The sequence below is a fragment of the Oncorhynchus kisutch genome, linkage group LG19 (genome assembly GCF_002021735.2).
Source record: "Oncorhynchus kisutch isolate 150728-3 linkage group LG19, Okis_V2, whole genome shotgun sequence".
Lineage (NCBI taxonomy): Eukaryota > Metazoa > Chordata > Actinopteri > Salmoniformes > Salmonidae > Oncorhynchus > Oncorhynchus kisutch.
Window position 1 is genome coordinate 53,671,814 of NC_034192.2, and position 18,773 is coordinate 53,690,586.

Genomic DNA, 18,773 nt, shown 5'->3' on the forward strand with positions numbered 1-18,773 from the left:
GAGAGACACAGAGCCAGCCAGAGTCAATGGCAGCATGTTTTCATCGAGGGCATTTATGCTAAACAGACAAAAAAGAGGAGAAGAGAGGAGGAAGGATTGAAGAAGACTTGTGTCGGGGCTAAACAAATAAACATGTGTGGGAACAGATGGTTGGAAAGTTATGAGTCTGTGATGTGTAGAGTGGCTAGTTCTCACACACACACACATGCAAACACACACGGACACACAGACACACACACACACACGAACACACATACACACACACACGAACACACATACACACTTTACTCTGCGTTTGGAGCTGTGAGTCATTCAGTAGATCTGGTGCTCTAGTCAGTAAGTGGACAGTCACAGTTGTCACAGTGTCTTTTAAGAGGACATTGTCATCATCCACACATCTATGAATCTATCCCTCTGCCTTCTCCCTCTGCCTTCTCCCTCTGCCTTCTCCCTCTGCCTTCTCCCTCTGCCTTCTCCCTCTGCCTTCTCCCTCTGCCTTCTCCCTCTACCTTCTCCCTCTGCCTTCTCCCTCTGCCTTCTCCCTCTGCCTTCTCCCTCTGCCTTCTCCCTCTTCCTTCTCCCTCTGTCCCTTTTTGTCTCTCTCTATCAATGTGTCTCTATCTCTCTGTTTCAATTTGTCTCTCTCTCTCCCTCTCTATCTCTGTGTGTAGGGGGGGGGGGGTAATGGTGAGGTGTGTGATGGTGAGACGTGTGTGTGTGTGGGTAATGGTGAGGTGTGTGATGGTGAGACGTGTGTGGGTAATGGTGAGGTGTGTGATGGTGAGACGTGTGTGTGTGTGTGTGTGTGTGTATGAGACGTGTGTGTATGAGCCATGTGTGTATGAGACCTGTGTGTATGAGACATGTGTGTATGAGACCTGTGTGTATGAGACGTGTGTGTATGAGATGTCTGTGTATGAGACCTGTGTGTATGAGACGTGTGTGTATGAGATGTCTGTGTATGAGACCTGTGTGTATGAGACCTGTGTGTATGAGACGTGTGTGTATGAGACGTGTGTGTATGAGCCATGTGTGTATGAGACCTGTGTGTATGAGACCTGTGTGTATGAGACCTGTATGTATGAGACGTGTGTGTATGAGACGTGTGTGTATGAGACATGTATGTATGAGACCTGTGTGTATGAGACCTGTGTGTATGAGACCTGTGTGTATGAGACGTGTGTGTATGAGACGTGTGTCCCCCGAAACACGACCCCACCAAGCCTCACTGCTTCTTGACACACTGCTCCCTTAACCCGGACCCCAGACACCCTGCTCCCTTAACCCGGACCTCAGACACACTGCTCCCTTAACCCAGACCTCAGACACACTGATCCCTTAACCCGGACGTCAGACACCCTGCTCCCTTAACCCAGACCTCAGACACACTGCTCCCTTAACCCAGACCTCAGACACACTGCTCCCTTAACCCAGACCTCAGACACCCTGCTCCCTTTACCCGGACCTCAGACACACTGCTCCCTTAACCCAGACCTCAGACACCCTGCTCCCTTAACCCGGACGTCAGACACCCTGCTCCCTTAACCCAGACCTCAGACACACTGCTCCCTTAACCCAGACCTCAGACACCCTGCTCCCTTAACCCGGACCTCAGACACACTGCTCCCTTAACCCGAACCTCAGACACCCTGCTCCCTTAACCCGGACCTCAGACACCCTGCTCCCTTAACCCGGACCTCAGACACCCTGCTCCCTTAACCCGCACCTCAGACACCCTGCTCCCTTAACCCGGACCTCAGACACCCTGCTCCCTTAACCCGGACCTCAGACACCCTGCTCCCTTAACCCGGACTTCAGACACCCTGCTCCCTTAACCCAGACCTCAGACACCCTGCTCCCTTAACCCAGACCTCAGACACCCTGCTCCCTTAACCCGGACCTCAGACACCCTGCTCCCTTAACCCGGACCTCAGACACCCTGCTCCCTTAACCCGGACTTCAGACACCCTGCTCCCTTAACCCGGACCTCAGACACCTTTCTCCCTTAACCCGGACTTCAGACACCCTGCTCCCTTAACCCGGACCTAAGACACCCTGCTCCCTTAACCCGGACCTCAGACACCCTGCTCCCTTAACCCGGACCTCAGACACCCTGCTCCCTTAACCCGGACCTCAGACACCCTGCTCCCTTAACCCGGACCTCAGACACCCTGCTCCCTTAACCCGGACCTCAGACACCCTGCTCCCTTAACCCGGACCTCAGACACCCTTCTCCCTTAACCCAGAAGACAGCTGTGCCGATGTGTCGGAGGAAAAACTGTCCAGCTGGTGACCGAAGTCAGCTTGCAGACACCCGACCTGCCACAATGATTAGCTGGTTCCGAAGTGGGACAAGGAAATCCATTCCCTAACCAGGACACCGCTGGGCCAATTGTGCGCCGCCTCATGCGTCTCCCGGTCACGGTCGGCTGTGTTACAGACTGGGATCGAACCCGGGTCTGTAGTGATGTACGTTAGGATGCAGTGTGTGTGAGGTTGATTGTGAGTTCGTGTCATGATGTCGTTGTCCTCAATCACTGTGAAAGCATCACTTCTCGGCCAGATGATTACATCACTCCTTTTCCTCTCCTTTGTTCAACCCTCCATCTTCTGGCCCTCCTACTCAAGGTCAGATAGAGATTGCTTTCAGCACCCTGCGTCCCGAACTAGATGTGTGTGTGTGTGTGTGTGTGTGTGTGTGTGTGTGTGTGTGTGTGTGTGTGTGTGTGTGTGTGTGTGTGTGTGTGTGTGTGTGTGTGTGTATATGTATGTGTGTGTGTGTGTGTGTGTGTGTGTTGGGATTGAAGGGCATCCATGCTTTAAATCCATCCCATCATCCATCACAGGGAAAAACATTGACATGTGTCTCTGTGGAGAGAGGATGTGTGTGGAGAGGGGATGTGTGTGGAGAGAGGGGATGTGTGTGGAGAGAGGGGATGTGTGTGGAGAGGGGATGTGTGTGGAGAGAGGGGATGTGTGTGGAGAGAGGGGATGTGTGTGGAGAGAGGGGATGTGTGTGGAGAGGGGATGTGTGTGGAGAGAGGATGTGTGTGGAGAGAGGATGTGTGTGTGGACAGGGGATGTGTGTGGAGAGAGGGGATGTGTGTGGAGAGAGGATGTGTGTGTGGAGAGGGGATGTCTGTGTGGAGAGAGGATGTGTGTGTGGAGAGGGGATGTGTGTGTGGAGAGGGGATGTGTGTGGAGAGAGGGGATGTGTGTGGAGAGAGGATGTGTGTGTGGAGAGGGGATGTGTGTGTGGAGAGAGGATGTGTGTGTGGAGAGGGGATGTGTGTGGAGAGAGGGGATGTGTGTGGAGAGAGGATGTGTGTGTGGAGAGGGGATGTGTGTGTGGAGAGAGGATGTGTGTGTGGAGAGGGGATGTGTGTGTGGAGAGGGGTGTGTGTGTGGGGATGTGTGTGTGGAGAGAGGATGTGTGTGTGGAGAGGGGATGTGTGTGTGGAGAGGGGATGTGTGTGGAGAGAGGGGATGTGTGTGGAGAGAGGATGTGTGTGTGGAGAGGGGATGTGTGTGTGAAGAGGGGATGTGTGTGGAGAGAGGGGATGTGTGTGGAGAGAGGATGTGTGTGTGGAGAGGGGATGTGTGTGGAGAGAGGGGATGTGTGTGGAGAGAGGATGTGTGTGTGGAGAGGGGATGTGTGTGTGGAGAGAGGATGTGTGTGTGGAGAGGGGATGTGTGTGTGGAGAGGGGATGTGTGTGGAGAGAGGGGATGTGTGTGGAGAGAGGATGTGTGTGTGGAGAGGGGATGTGTGTGTGGAGAGAGGATGTGTGTATGGAGAGGGGATGTGTGTGTGGAGAGAGGATGTGTGTGTGGAGAGGGGATGTGTGTGTGGAGAGGGGGTGTGTGTGTGGGGATGTGTGTGTGGAGAGAGGATGTGTGTGTGGAGAGGGGATGTTGTGTGGAGAGGGGATGTGTGTGGAGAGAGTGGATGTGTGTGTGGAGAGGGGATGTGTGTGTGGAGAGGGGATGTGTGTGTGAAGAGGGGGTGTGTGTGTGGGGATGTGTGTGTGGAGAGGGGATGTGTGTGGAGAGAGGGGATGTGTGTGTGGAGAGAGGATGTGTGTGGAGAGAGGGGATGTGTGTGTGGAGAGTGGATGTGTGTGGAGAGAGGTGATGTGTGTGTGGAGAGGGGATGTGTGTGTGGAGAGGGGATGTGTGTGTGGAGAGGGGGTGTGTGTGTGGGGATGTGTGTGTGGAGAGAGGATGTGTGTGTGGAGAGGGGATGTGTGTGTGGAGAGGGGATGTGTGTGGAGAGAGGGGATGTGTGTGGAGAGAGGATGTGTGTGTGGAGAGGGGATGTGTGTGTGGAGAGGGGATGTGTGTGGAGAGGGGATGTGTGTGGAGAGAGGGGATGTGTGTGTGGAGAGAGGATGTGTGTGGAGAGAGGGGATGTGTGTGTGGAGAGTGGATGTGTGTGGAGAGAGGTGATGTGTGTGTGGAGAGGGGATGTGTGTGTGGAGAGGGGATGTGTGTGTGGAGAGGGGATGTGTGTGTGGAGAGGGGATGTGTGTGTGGAGAGGGGATGCGTCTGTGGAGAGGGGATGTGTGTGTGGAGAGAGGATGTGTGTGTGGAGAGAGGATGTGTGTTTGGAGAGGGGATGTGTGTGTGGAGAGAGGATGTGTGTGTGGAGAGAGGATGTGTGTGGAGAGAGGATGTGTGTGTGGAGAGGGAATGTGTGTGTGGAGAGGGAATGTGTGTGTGTTAAAGCTGTTAATGGAAGGGAATAGCTTCTGGAGTCTTGCCTGCTGTGGCTTAGTTGTGTGTTTCAATGTTACCACTATAAATACAAAAGTATGTGCACACCCCTTCAAATGTGTTGATTCGGCTATTTCAGCCACACCCGTTGCTGACAGGTGTATAAAATCCTAACCCTCAATTGTATACCCTGCTAGAGCTGCCCCAGTCCACTGTTTGTGCTGTTATTGTGAAGTGGAAACGTCTATGAGCAACAACGACTCAGCCGCGAAGTGGTAGGCCACACAAGCTCACAGAACGGGACCCCTGAGTGCTGAAGCACTTCAAAATCGTCTGTCCTCAGTTGCAACACTCACTACCGAGTTCCAAACTGCCTCTGGAAACAACATCAGCACAATAATTGTTCGTAGGGAAATGGGTTTCCATGGCCGAGCAGCTGCACACAAGCCTAAGAGGAATAATGGGCTGAGGCTGTTTGTCATGGTTTGGGCCCCTTAGTTCCAGTGAAGGGAATCTTAACACTACAGCATATAATGACATTCTAGACGAATCTGTGCTTCCAACTTTGTGGCAACAGTTTGGGGAAGGCCCTTTCCTGTTTCAGCATGACAATGCCCCCATGTGAGGTCCATACAGAAATGGTTTGTCAGATTGGTGTGGAAGAGCTTGACTGGCCTGCACAGAGCCCTGACCTCAACCCCATCGAACACCTTTGGGATGAATTGGAACGCCGACTGCTAGTCAGGCCTAATCGCTCAACATCAGTGCCTGACCTCACTAATGCTCTTGTGGCTGAATGGATCATGTCCCCGCAGTAATGTCCCAACATCCAGTGGAAAGCCTTCCCAGAAGAGTGGAGGCTGTTATAGCAGCAATGCTCCAACATCTAGTGGAAAGCCTTCCCAGAAGAGTGGAGGCTGTTATAGCAGCAATGTTCCAACATCTAGTGGAAAGCCTTCCCAGAAGAGTGGAGGCTGTTATAGCAGCATTGTTCCAACATCTAGTGGAAAGCCTTCCCAGAAGAGTGGAGGCTGTTATAGCAGCAAAGGGGGGAACAAGTCCATATGATTTTGGAATGAGATGTTCGATGAGCAAGTGTCAACATACTTTTGGTCATGTAATGTATCTGCGTCTAATTCAGGCTGGGAGGTACACACACACACACAGACTATGATAACCGATCACCCACATCGCAGACTCTTACAGGGTTAAACACCCACCGTCAGCCTGTGTGTGTGTGTGTGTGTGTGTGTGTCTTAGCATTTGAGAGCGTGTGTGTTTGTGTGGATGGATGGAGGTATTAATTTTCTCAGTGGTAATTTGGGTGGGCACAGGCTGGCATTCTAACTGGCTTCCTTAGTGTGTGTGTATGTGTGTGTGTGTGTGTGTGTGTCTACCCTGGCTGCTCGTTTAGGCGTATCATCTGCATGTGGAGTTACCATGTGTCTCACATAAACTCCTCTCTATCCATCCACCCCTTCCCTCCCTCTATCTCTCTATCCATCCACCACTTCCCTCCCTCTATCTCTCTATCCATCCACCACTTCCCTCCCTCTATCTCTCTATCCATCCACCACTTCCCTTTATCTCTATATACATCCACCCTTTCCCTCCCTCTATCACTCTATCCATCCACCCCTTTCCCTCCCTCTATCTCTCTATCCATCCACCCTTTCCCTCCCTCTATCTCTCTATCCATCCACCCTTTCCCTCCCTCTATCACTCTATCCATCCACCCTTTCCCTCCCTTTATCACTCTATCCATCCACCCCTTCCCTCCCTCTATCTCTCTATCCATCCACCCTTTCCCTCCCTCTATCACTCTATCCATCCACCCTTTCCCTCCCTTTATCACTCTATCCATCCACCCCTTCCCTCCCTCCCTCTATCTCTCTATCCATCCACCCTTTCCCTCCCTCTATCACTCTATCCATCCACCCTTTCCCTCCCTCTGTCACTCTATCCATCCACCCCTTTCCCTCCCTCTATCACTCTATCCATCCACCCCTTCCCTCCCTCTATCACTCTATCCATCCACCCTTTCCCTCCCTCTATCACTCTATCCATCCACCCCTTCCCTCCCTCTATCACTCTATCCATCCACCCCTTTCCCTCCCTCTATCACTCTATCCATCCACCCTTTCCCTCTATCACTCTATCCATCCACCCTTTCCCTTCCTCCAACCCTCATTGCCTTCATCTCTCTCCACCTCCCCACCTTCATCTCTCCATCTCTCCCTTGATAATTCTCTCCATTCTTCCATCAATCTCTCATCTCTCCATCTCTATCTCCCTCTTTTTCTCATTCACTCTTTTTTACATCTTGTTTTCTCCTCATCTCTTTCTTTGTCAACACTCATCTTTCTAGCCACTATGTTGGTGAACTCGTCTTCTTTCTCTCCATCATTCTCTTCTGTCTTCCTTGTTCTCTCTCTAGGACATTATAAATAAAATGTGTCCATTCACCGTACCCGAGTCACTTATAACCTTCAGTTATACAACATACACACGCACACACACACACACACACACACACACACACACACACACACACACACACACACACACACACACACACACACACACACACACACACACACACACACACACACACACAGAGAGAGGTGTGGAGGATATAATGTCACCTTGCCTTGGGGACGATGACAAAGTGAAAATCAGCTCCCTGTGTGCACATTCTCAAATCAAATCACATCACATACACATGGTTAGCAGATGTTATTGGTCACATGGTTAGCAGATGTTATTGGTCACATGGTTAGCAGATGTTATTGGTCACATACACATGGTTAGCAGATGCTATTGGTCACATGGTTAGCAGACGTTTTTGGTCACATGGTTAGCAGACGTTATTGGTCACATACACATGGTTAGCAGACGTTATTGGTCACATACACATGGTTAGCAGATGTTATTGGTCACATACACATGGTTAGCAGATGTTATTGGTCACATGGTTAGCAGACGTTAGCAGACGTTATTGGTCACATGGTTAGCAGATGTTATTGGTCACATGGTTAGCAGATGTTATTGGTCACATGGTTAGCAGATGTTATTGGTCACATACACATGGTTAGGAGTTGTTAATCCGAGTGTAGCGAAATGCTTGTGCTTCTAGTTCCAACAGTGCAATAATATCTAACAAGTAATCTAACAATTCCCCAACAACTATCTAATACACACAAATCTAAAGGGGTGAATGAGAATATGTACATGTAAGTATATTGCCGAGCGGCATAGGCAAGGTGCAATTGGTGCAATAGATTGTCTAAAATACAGTATATACATATGATATGAGTAATGTAAGATATGTAAACATTATTAAAGTGGCATTGTTTAAAGTGACTAGTGATCCATTTATTAAAGTGGCCATTGATTGTGTCTCAATGTAGGCAGCAGCCTCTCTGAGTTAGTGATTGTTGTTTAACAGCCTGATAGCCTTGAGAAAGAAGCTGTTTTTCCAGTCTCTCTGTCCCAGCTTTGATGCACCTGTACTGACCTCGCCTTCTGGATGATAGCAGGGTGAACAGGCAGTGGCTCGGGTGGTTGATGTCCTTGATGATCTTTTTGGCCTTCCTGTGACATCGGATGCTGTAGGTGTCCTGGAGGGCAGGTAGTTTTCCCCCGGTGATGCAGCACCACCCTCTGGAGAGCCTTGTGGTTGTGGGCAGTGCAGTTGCTGTACCAGGCAGTGATACAGCCCGACCGGATGCTCTCGATTGTGCATCTGTAAAAGTTTGTGAGGGTTTTGGGTGACAAGGAAAATTTCTTTAGCCTCATTTAAGAAGCCATGACACCATGCTGTCTGTGTGGGTGGACCATTTCAGTTTGTCTGTGAAGTGTACGCTGAGGAACTTAAAACTTGCCAACTTCTCCACTGCTGTCCCTTCGATGTGGATGGGGGGTGCTCCCTCTAATGTTTCCTGAAGTCCACAATCATCTCCTTTGTTTTGTTGACGTTGAGTGAGAGGTTATTTTCCTGACACCACACTCCGAGGGCCCTCACCTCCTCCCTGTAGGCCGTCTCGTCATTGTTGCTAATCAGGCCTACCACTGTAGTGTCGTCTGCAAACTTGATGATTGAGTGGGAAGCGTGCATGGCCACGCAGTCATGGGTGAACAGGGAGTACAGGAGGGGGCTGAGCACGCACCCTTGTGTTGAGTGTCAGCAAAGTGGATATGTTGTTTCCTACCTTCTCCACCTGTGGGTGGCCCATCAGAAAGTCCAGGAGCAATTTCACAGGGCGGGTTGAGACCCAGGGTCTAATGCTTAATGATGAGTTTGGAGGATAGTATGGTGTTGAATGCTGAGCTGTAGTCAATGAACAGCATTCTTACATAGGTATTTCTCTTGTTCAGATGGGAAAGTGTGCAGTGTGATGGCGATTGCATCATCTGTGGACCTGTTAGGGCGGTATGCAAACTGAAGTGGGTCTAGGGTTCATTGCTTGCTGTTGGGGTTTTAGCCTGGGTTTCTCTACAGCACTTTGAGATATCAGCTGTGGTAAGAAGGGCTTTATACGTTTGTTTTATTTGATTTAGGGTGTCAGGTAGAGTGGAGGTGATATGATCCTTGACTAGTCTCTCAAAGCACTTCATGATGACAGAAGAGAAAGGTGCGGTTGTCATTTAGTACAGTTATCATGGCCTTCATTGGGTACAGGAACAATGGTGACCATCTTGAAGCATTTGGGGACAATAGACTGGGGTAGGGAGCGATTGAATATGTCCGTAACCACAGCGGCCAGCTGGTCTGCTCATGCTCTGAGGACGCTGCTACGGATGCCGTCTGGGGAAGCAGCCTTGCGAGGGTTAACATGTCTAAATGTTTCACTCGCGTCGGCCATGGAGAAGGGGGAGGGGGGGGCAGGCTGCGACGGGCAGCGATAATGCAACTGTGTGTGTGTGTGTGTGTGTGTGTGTGTGTGTGTGTGTGTGTGTGTGTGTGTGTGTGTGTGTGTGTGTGTGTGTGTGTGTGTGTGTGTGTGTGTGTGTGTGTGTGTGTGTGTGAAGTGATGGTCTGTGGTTAAAGGGGGAGAAAGGCCAGAGAAACGATACCATCCCTCTTTCCTGAACACAATGTCACAACAATATCTCTCTCTCTCTCTCTCTCTCTCTCTCTCTCTCTCTCTCTCTCTCTCTCTCCCCCCCATCCCTCCTCTCTCGCTCTCTCTCTCTCTCTTTCTCTCTCTCTCTCTCTCTCACTCACTCCCCCCCCCCCCTCTCTCTCTCTCAATTCAATTCAATGTAATGGCTCTATTGAAACGTATGTTTACATTGCCAAAGCCAAAAAGTGCCAAAAGTGAAATAAACAAGAAAAAATGTTACATTAAACATTACACTCACAAAACTTCCAAAAGAATAAAGACATGTCATATTATATCTATGTACAGTGTTGTAACGATGTGCAAATAGTTAAAGTACAAAAGGGAAAATAAATAAACATAAATATGCGCTATGTTTGATCTTCACTGGTTTTCTTGTGGCAACAAGTCACAAATATTGCTTCTGTGATGTCACACTATGGCATTTCACCCAAAAGGTATGTGGGTTAATTAAAATTGGTTTTGTTTTCAATTTTTTCGTGGGTCTGTGTAATCTGAGGAAATATGTCTCTCTAATATGGTCATACATTTGGCAGGAGGTTAGGAAGTGCAGCTCAGTTTCCACCTCATTTTGTGGCCAGTGTGCACATAGCCTGTCTTCTCTTGAGAGCCAGGTCTGCCTACGGCGACCTTCTCAATAGCAAGGCTATGCTCACTGAGTCTGTACATAGTCAAAGCTTTCCTTAAGTTTGGTCAGTCACAGCGGTCAGGTATTCTGCCTGGTGTACTCTCTGTTAAGGGCCAAATAGCATTCAGTTTTTTTGTTGATTCTTTCCAGTGTGTCAAGTAATTATCTTTTTGTTTTCTCATGATTTGGTTCAATTGTGTTGCTGTCCTGGGGCTCTCTGGGGTCTGTTTGTGTTTGTGAACAGAGCCCCAGAACCAGCTTGCTCCAAGTTACAGCCGGGAAAAACTATTGGATATAAGAGCAACATCAACTTACCAACATTACGACCAGGAATGCGGCTTTCCCAAAGCGGATCCTCTGTTCGGACCTCCACCCTGGACATTGGATCTAATCCCAGGCATCCCAAAACAACGGCACCACAGAAGGGTCAGACGGAGAGGTATTCTGGTCAGGCTCCGTAGACGGGCACAGCGCTCACCGCTCCCGAATATACTACTCGGGAGGTAGATGAAATTCGAACAAGGGTTGCCTTCCATAGAGACATCAGAGATTGTAACATTCTCTGTTTCACAGTCACATGGCTCACTCGGGACATGTTATCAGAGTCACGCAAAACTGAAAGCCAGAACCACTACTTTTAATCATGGCAAGGCGACCAGAAACATGACCGAATAGTGTAGCTATTCCCTCAGCAAGGCAATCAAACAAGCTAAGCGTCAGTATAGAGACAATGTAAAGTCGCAATTCAACGGCTCAAACACGAGGCGTACGTGGCAGGGTCTACAGTCAATCACGGATTACAAAAAGAAAACCAGCCCCGTTGCAGACACAGATGTCTTGCTCCCAGACAAATTAAACAAATTTGCTCACTTTGAGGACAATACAGTGCCAAAGACATGGCCCGCTACCAAAATCTGTGGGCTCTCTTTCACCGTGGCCAACTGAGTAAGACATTTAAACGTGTTAACCCTCACAAGGCTGCTGGCCCAGACGGCATCCCCAGCCGCGTCCTCAGAGCATGAGCAGACCAGCTGGCTGGTGTGTTTACAGACATATTCAATCAATCCTTATCCCAGTCTGCTGTTCCCACATGCTTCAAGAGGGCCACCATTGTTCCTGTCCCCAGGAAAGCTAACTGAGCTAAACGACTATCGCCCTGTAGAACTCACTTCTGTCATCATGAAGTGCTTTGAGAGACTAGTCAAGGACCAGATCACCTTCACCCTACCTGACACCCTAGACCCACTTCAGTTTGCATACCGCCCCAACAGGTTCACAGACGATGCAATTGCCATCACACTGCACACTGCCCTATACCATCTGGACAAGAGGAATACCTATGTAAGAATGCTGTTCATTGACTATAGCTCAGCATTTAACACCATAGTACCCTCCATTGTTATCATTAAGCTCGAGACCCTGGGTCACGACCCCGCCTTGTGTAACTGGGTCCTGTACTTTCTTACGGGCCGCCCCCAGGTGGAGAATGTAGGAAACAACATCTCCACCCCGCTGGTCCTCAATACTGGGGCCTCACAAGGTTGCGTTCTCAGCCCTCTCCTGTACTCCCTGTTCACCCATGACTGCGTGGCCATGCACATCTCCATCTCAATCATCAAGTTTGCAGACGACACAACAGTGGGAGGCTTGATTACCAACAACAACGAGACGGCCTACAGGGAGGAGGTGAGGGCCCTCGGAGTGTGGTGTCAGGAAAATTACCTCTCACTCAATGTCAACAAAACAAAGGAGATGATTGTGAACTTCAGGAAACAGCAGAAGGAGCACCCCCCTATCCACATCGAAGGGACAAACTGGAATGGTCCACCCACACAGACAGCATGGTGAAGAAGGCGCAACAGCGCCTCCAACCTCAGGAGGCAGAAGAAATGTGGCTTGTCACCGAAAACACTCACAAACTTTTACAGATGCACAATCGAGAGCATCCTTTGGGGCTGAATCACCGCCTGGTATGGCAACTGCTCCACCCACAACCGTAAGACTCTCCAGAGGGTAGTGCGGTCTGCACAACGCATCACCGGGGGCAAACTACCTGCCCTCCAGGACACCTACACCACCCGAGCCACTGATTGTTCACCCCGCTATCATCCAGAAGGAGAGGTCAATACAGGTGCATCAAAGCAGGGACCGAAAGACTGAAAACAGCTTCTATCTCAAGGCCATCAGACTGTTAAACAGACACCACTAACACTGAGTGGCTGCTACTAACATACTGACTCAAATCTCTAGCCACTTTAATAATTGGATGTAATTAATGTATCACAAGTCACTTTAAACAATGCCACTTCATATAATGTTTACATACCCTACATTACTCATCTCATATGTATATACTGTACTCTATACCACCTACTGCATCGTGTGTATGCCGCACGGCCATCGCTCATCCATATATCTTTATGTACATATTCTTATTCATTCCTTTACACTGTGTATAAGGTAGTTATTTTGAAATTGTTAGATTGCTTAGTAGATATTACTGCACTGTCGGAACTAGAAGCACAAGCATTTAGCTACACTAGCATCTGCTAACCATGTGTATGTGACCAATAACATTTGATTTTATTTGTGGTTAATTTCTCTGTAAGTGATGGATTTGTTATGGAATGTTTGGGAATCACTTCTTTTTAGGTGGTTGTTAAATTTAACGGCTATTTTCTGGATTTTGGTAATTAGCGGGTATCGGCCTAATTCTGCTCTGCATGCATTATTTGGTGTTCTACGTTGTACACTGAGGATATTTTCGCCAAATTCTGCGTGCAGAGTCTCAATTTGGTGTTTGTCCCATTTTGTGAAGTCTTGGTTGGTGAGCGGACCCCAGACCTCATAACCATAAAGGGCAATGGGCTCTATGACTGATTCAAGTATTTTCAGCCAGATCCTAAATGGTATGTCAAATGTTTTAATGTTCTATGCCTTTTAATGGCATAGAAGGCCCTTCTTGCCTTGTCTCTCGGATCATTCACAGCTTTGTGGAAGTTACCTGTGGCGCTGATGTTTAGGCTGAGGTATGTATAGTTTTTTGTGTGCTCTAGGGCAACAGTGTCTAGATGAAATTTGTATTCATTGTCCTGGCAACGGGACCTTGTTTTGGAACACCATTATTTTGGTCTTACTGAGATTTTCTGTCAGGGCCCAGGTCTGGCAGAATCTGTGCAGAAGATCTAGGTGCTGCTGTAGGTCCTCCTTGGTAGGGGACAGAAGTACCAGATCATCAGCAAGCAGTAGATGTTTGACTTCAGATTTTATTAGGGTGAGGCCGGGTGCTGCAGGCTGTTCTAGTTCCCTGGCCAATTCATTGATATACATGTTGTAGAGGGTGGGGCTTAAGCTGCATCCCTGAGTTTAATTAGAGCCAATTGGAATTTGTGGTCTGTATATTTTATCATTTAATTTAGGATACCATCAACCCGATGGGCCTTTTAGGGTTAGAGGGTTTGTATTTTGTCCTGTAGTTAATTCAATCCAGTGGGTTCTGGTAGTTGGCAGGGTAGCCTAGTGGTTAGAGCATTGGACTAGCAACCGGAAGCAACCGGAAGGTTGCAAGTTCAAATCCCCGAGCTGACAAGGTACAAATCTGTCGTTCTGCCCCTGAACAGGCAGGTAACCCACTGTTCCTAGGCCGTCATTGAAAAGAAGAATCTGTTCTTAACTGACTTGCCTAGTTAAATAAAGGTAAAAAATTAAAAGTCTATAATAGTTGATTCTAAGATTTGTATTTGATCATGTATATGTTTTTGCTGTTTGTTCTTTGTTATAGAGAAAGAAAGATTGGAGAAGTGGTTTATACATACATATCAGTTTTTGATAGATAACTCTTCATATTGTTGTTTGTTTAGTGTTTTCCAATTTTCCGAGAAGTGGTTAGAGTCTATGGATTCTTCAATTACATTGAGCTGATTTCTGACGTGCTGTTCCTTCTTTTTCCGTAGTGTATTTCTGTATTGTTTTAGTGATTCACCATAGTGAAGGCGTAGACTCAGGTTTTCTGGGTCTCTATGTTTTAGTTGAATTTCTTTCCTAGGTTTTAGCAAACTATTTGTCATTGTTGTTCATTTTCTTCGGTTTCCTGCTTCAATATTTGTTGATATTATAGGGAAGCTGAGAGGTCAAATTTACTGTTTAGGTTTTCTACTGACAAGTTTACATCTTCACTATTACAGTGAAATGTTTTGTCCAGGAAGTTTTCTAAAAGGGATTGAATGTGTTGTTGCCGAATTGTTTTTTGGTAGTTTTCCACACCACTTTCCTTCAATCTATAGCATTTCTTAAAATGTTTCAGTTCCTTTGGCTTTGATGCCTCATGATGGAATATTGCTCTGTTTAAATAGACTGCGATTTTCCTGTGATCTGATAGGGGTGTCAGTGGACCGACTGAACGCTATGAGAGACTCTGGGTTGAAGTCAGTGATAAAGTAGTCTACAGTACTACTGACAAGAGAGTACACACTCTCCCTCTCTCTCTCCTTCTCTCTCTCGCTCTCTCTCTCTCTCTCTCTCTTTCTCTATGTCTCTCTCTCTCTTTCTCTTCATGCATGTGTGTTTGTGTGAATTATTTTACTGGGTGGCGCATGTGCATATCTGTGTGTGTGTGTGTGCTTGACTGCGTGTGTGTGTGTTAACCAGATGCTGCTGAGATGGTGTTGGCCTCTTGCCAGCTGCAGCTCAGTTCCATTAGCATGGCTAGAGCTGGCTGCAGATTGCTATTGATTAGCTATTGAGTCTGTTCATAAGCCTTTCACCCTGCACACACACACAAACGCAAACAAACACACACACACACAAACCCACACCCACACACATAAACAAACACACACACACACAAAAACAAAAGCAAACAAACACACACTCACACACTCACACAAACACACTCACATACAAACACTGTCTGAGGTCTGAGATTTGACAGCATTACAGTTTACAGCATATTTCTGTTTCACTGGGGTGAGGGTTTGTAGCTTAAGGTGAGTAAGGTAACCTGGTGGGTATGTGTGCATGTGTGTGTCTGTATGTATGTGTCCGTGTGTGTGTCCGTGTGTGTGTCCGTGTGTGTGGGCTGTGAGAGGGCTTTAGGCTGTGTCTGCACCACATACTCACATTACTGGTGTCCCCCAGGGCTCTGTTCGAGGCCCTCTCCTCTTCTCTCTATACACCAAGTCACTCGGCTCTGTCATATCCTCACATGGTCTCTCCTATCATTGCTATGCGGATGACAACTACTTTTCTGCTTCCCCTTCTGGCACCCAGGTGGCAACACCCATCTTTGTGTGCCTGGCAGATATCTCAGCTTGGATGTTGTCCCACCCCCTCAATCTCAACCTCAACAAGACGGAGATGTACTTCCTCCTGAGGAAGGCCTGCCTGCTCCAAGACCGCTCCATTATGGTTGCCAACTCCACGGTGTCCCCCTCCCAGAGTGCAAAGATCCTAGGAGTGACCCTGGACAACATCCTATCGTTCTCTGCAAACATCAAAGCAGTGACTCACTCCTCCAAGTTCATGCTCTACAACATATGTAGAGTACGACCCCTACAAGCGGCTCAGATCCTAATCCAGGCACTTGTCATCTCCTGTCTGGTCTACTGCAGCTCTCTGTTATCTGGGCTCCCCGCTTGTGCCATCAACATCCTTGTCCCATCGAACCCCTGCAACTTATCCAGAATGCTGAAGCATGCCTGATGTTTAACCTTCCGGTGTTCTTCCATGTCACCCCGCTCCTCTGCACACTCCAGTGGCTTCCAGTCGAAGCTCACATCATCTTCAAGACCCTGGTGCTTACCTATGGAACAGCAAGAGGAGCTTCCCCTCCCTACCTTCAGGCTCTGCTCAAGCCCTACATCCCAGCCCGAGCTCTCTTGTCCCTGCCAACTCTATGGGAGGGCAGCTCCCGTTCAGGCCAGTCCAAACCTTTCTCTGTCCTTCCACCTCAATTGTGGAACCAGCTTCCCCCTGAAGCTAGGACAGCAGAGTCCCTGCCCATCTTCCCCCTGAAGCTAGAACAGCAGGGTCCCTGCCCATCTTCCCCCTGAAGCTAGTATAGCAGGGTCCCTGCCCATCTTCTGAAAACGTCTGAAACCTTTCTTCTTCAAAACAGTTTTAAATAATCCCCAAGCACACCTCTTCACAGCCCCTCCTCACCGCGAGCTGATTTGTGGTTGTGCCACCTAGTTGAAGAAGGAAATAAGAATAAGAGTGTCTGCTAAATGACTCAAATGTACAGTGCCTTGCGAAAGTATTCGGCCCCCTTGAACTTTGCAACCTTTTGCCACATTTCAGGCTTCAAACATAAAGATATAAAACTGTATTTTTTTGTGAAGAATCAACAACAAGTGGGACACAATCATGAAGTGGAACGACATTTATTGGATATTTCAAACTTATTTAACAAATCAAAAACTGAAAAATTGGGCGTGCAAAATTATTCATTATTATCTCTTTCCTATCACTCTCCCTTTTCTATCACTCTCACTTTCCCATCACTCTCTCTTTCCTACCACTCTCTCTTTCCTATCACTCTCCCTTTCCTATCACTCTCTCTTTCCTATCACTCTCTCTTTCCTATCACTCCCTCTTTCCTATCACTCTCTCTTTCCTATCACTCTCTCTGTCCTATCACTCTCTCTTTCCTATCACTCTCTCTTTCATATCACTATCTCTTTCCTATCACTCTCTCTTTTCTATCTATCTCTTTCCTATCACTCTCTCTTTCCTATCATGCTCTCTTTCCTATCACGCTCTCTTTTATATCTCTCTCTCCTTCATATCACTCTCTCTTTCATATCACTCTCTCTTTCATATCACTCTCTCTTTTCTACCACTCTCTCTTTCCTATCACTCTCTCTTTCCTATCACTATCTCTTTCCTATCACTCTCTCTTTTCTATCACTCTCTCTTTCATATCACTCTCTCTTTCCTATCACTCTCTCTTTCCTACCACTCTCTCTTTCCTATCACTCTCTCTTTCCTACCACTCTCTCTTTCCTATCACTCTCTATTTCCTATCACTCTCTCTTTCCTACCACTCTCTCTTTCCTATCACTCTCTCTTTCCTAGCACTCTCTCTTTTCTATCACTATCTCTTTCCTATCACTCTCTCTTTCCGATCACTATCTCTTTCCTATCACTCTCTCTTTTCTATCTCTCTCTCTCTCCTATCACTCTCTCTTTCCTATCACTCTCTCTTTCCTATCACTCTCTCTTTCCTATCCCTCTCCCTTTCCTATCACTCTCTCGTTCCTATCCCTCTCCCTTTCCTATCACTCTCTCTTTCCTACCACTATCTCTTTCCTATCACTCTCTATTTCCTATCACGCTCTCTTCCCTATCAATCTTTCGATCCTATCCCTCTCTCTTTCCTATCACTCTCTCTTTTCGATCTCTCTTTTCTATCACTCTCTCTTTTCTATCACTCTCTCATTCCTATCACACTCTCTTTCCTATCACTCTCTCTTTCATATCACTCTCTCTTTCCTATCACTCTCTCTTTCATATCACTCTCTCCTTCCTATCTCTCTCTCTCTTTCCTATCCCTCTCTCTTTCCTATCACTCTATTTCTTATCACTCTCTCTTTTCTATCTCTCTCTCTTTCCTATCACTCTCTCTTTTCTATCACTCTCTCTTTTATATCACTCTCTCTCTTCCCTATCACCCTCTCTTTTCTACCACTCTCTCTTTCCTATCACTCTCTCTTTCCTATCACTCTCTTTTTCCTGTCACTCTCCCTTTTCTATCACTATCTCTTTTCTATCACTCTCTCTTTCCTATCACTATCTCTTTCCTATCACTCTCTCTTTCCTATCACCATATCTTTCCTATCACTATCTCTTTCCTATCACTCTCTCTTTTCTATCTCTCTCTCTCTCCTATCACTCTCTCTTTCCTATCACTCTCTCTTTCCTATCACTCTCTCTTTCCTATCCCTCTCCCTTTCCTATCACTCTCTCTTTCCTATCCCTCTCCCTTTCCTATCACTCTCTCTTTCCTACCACTATCTCTTTCCTATCACTCTCTATTTCCTATCACGCTCTCTTCCCTATCAATCTTTCGATCCTATCCCTCTCTCTTTCCTATCACTCTCTCTTTTCTATCTCTATCTCTTTTCTCTCTCTCACTCTATTTTCTCTCTCTTTTTCCCTCTCTCTATCTTTTCTTTTTTCTCTCTCTATATATCTCTCTCTTCTCTCTCTCTCTCTCTCTCTCTCTCTCTCGCTCTCTCTCTCCTCTCTCTCTCTCTCTCTGCTCTCTCTCTCTCTCGCTCGCTCTCTCTCTCCCTCTCTCTCTCTCTC

At 47.5% G+C, this 18,773-nt stretch overlaps 1 pseudogene; it reads left to right on the forward strand.

The window, feature by feature from the left end:
• Positions 1–18,773, forward strand: part of LOC109910198 (teneurin-2-like) — a 331,746-nt pseudogene that overhangs the window by 68,235 nt on the left and 244,738 nt on the right.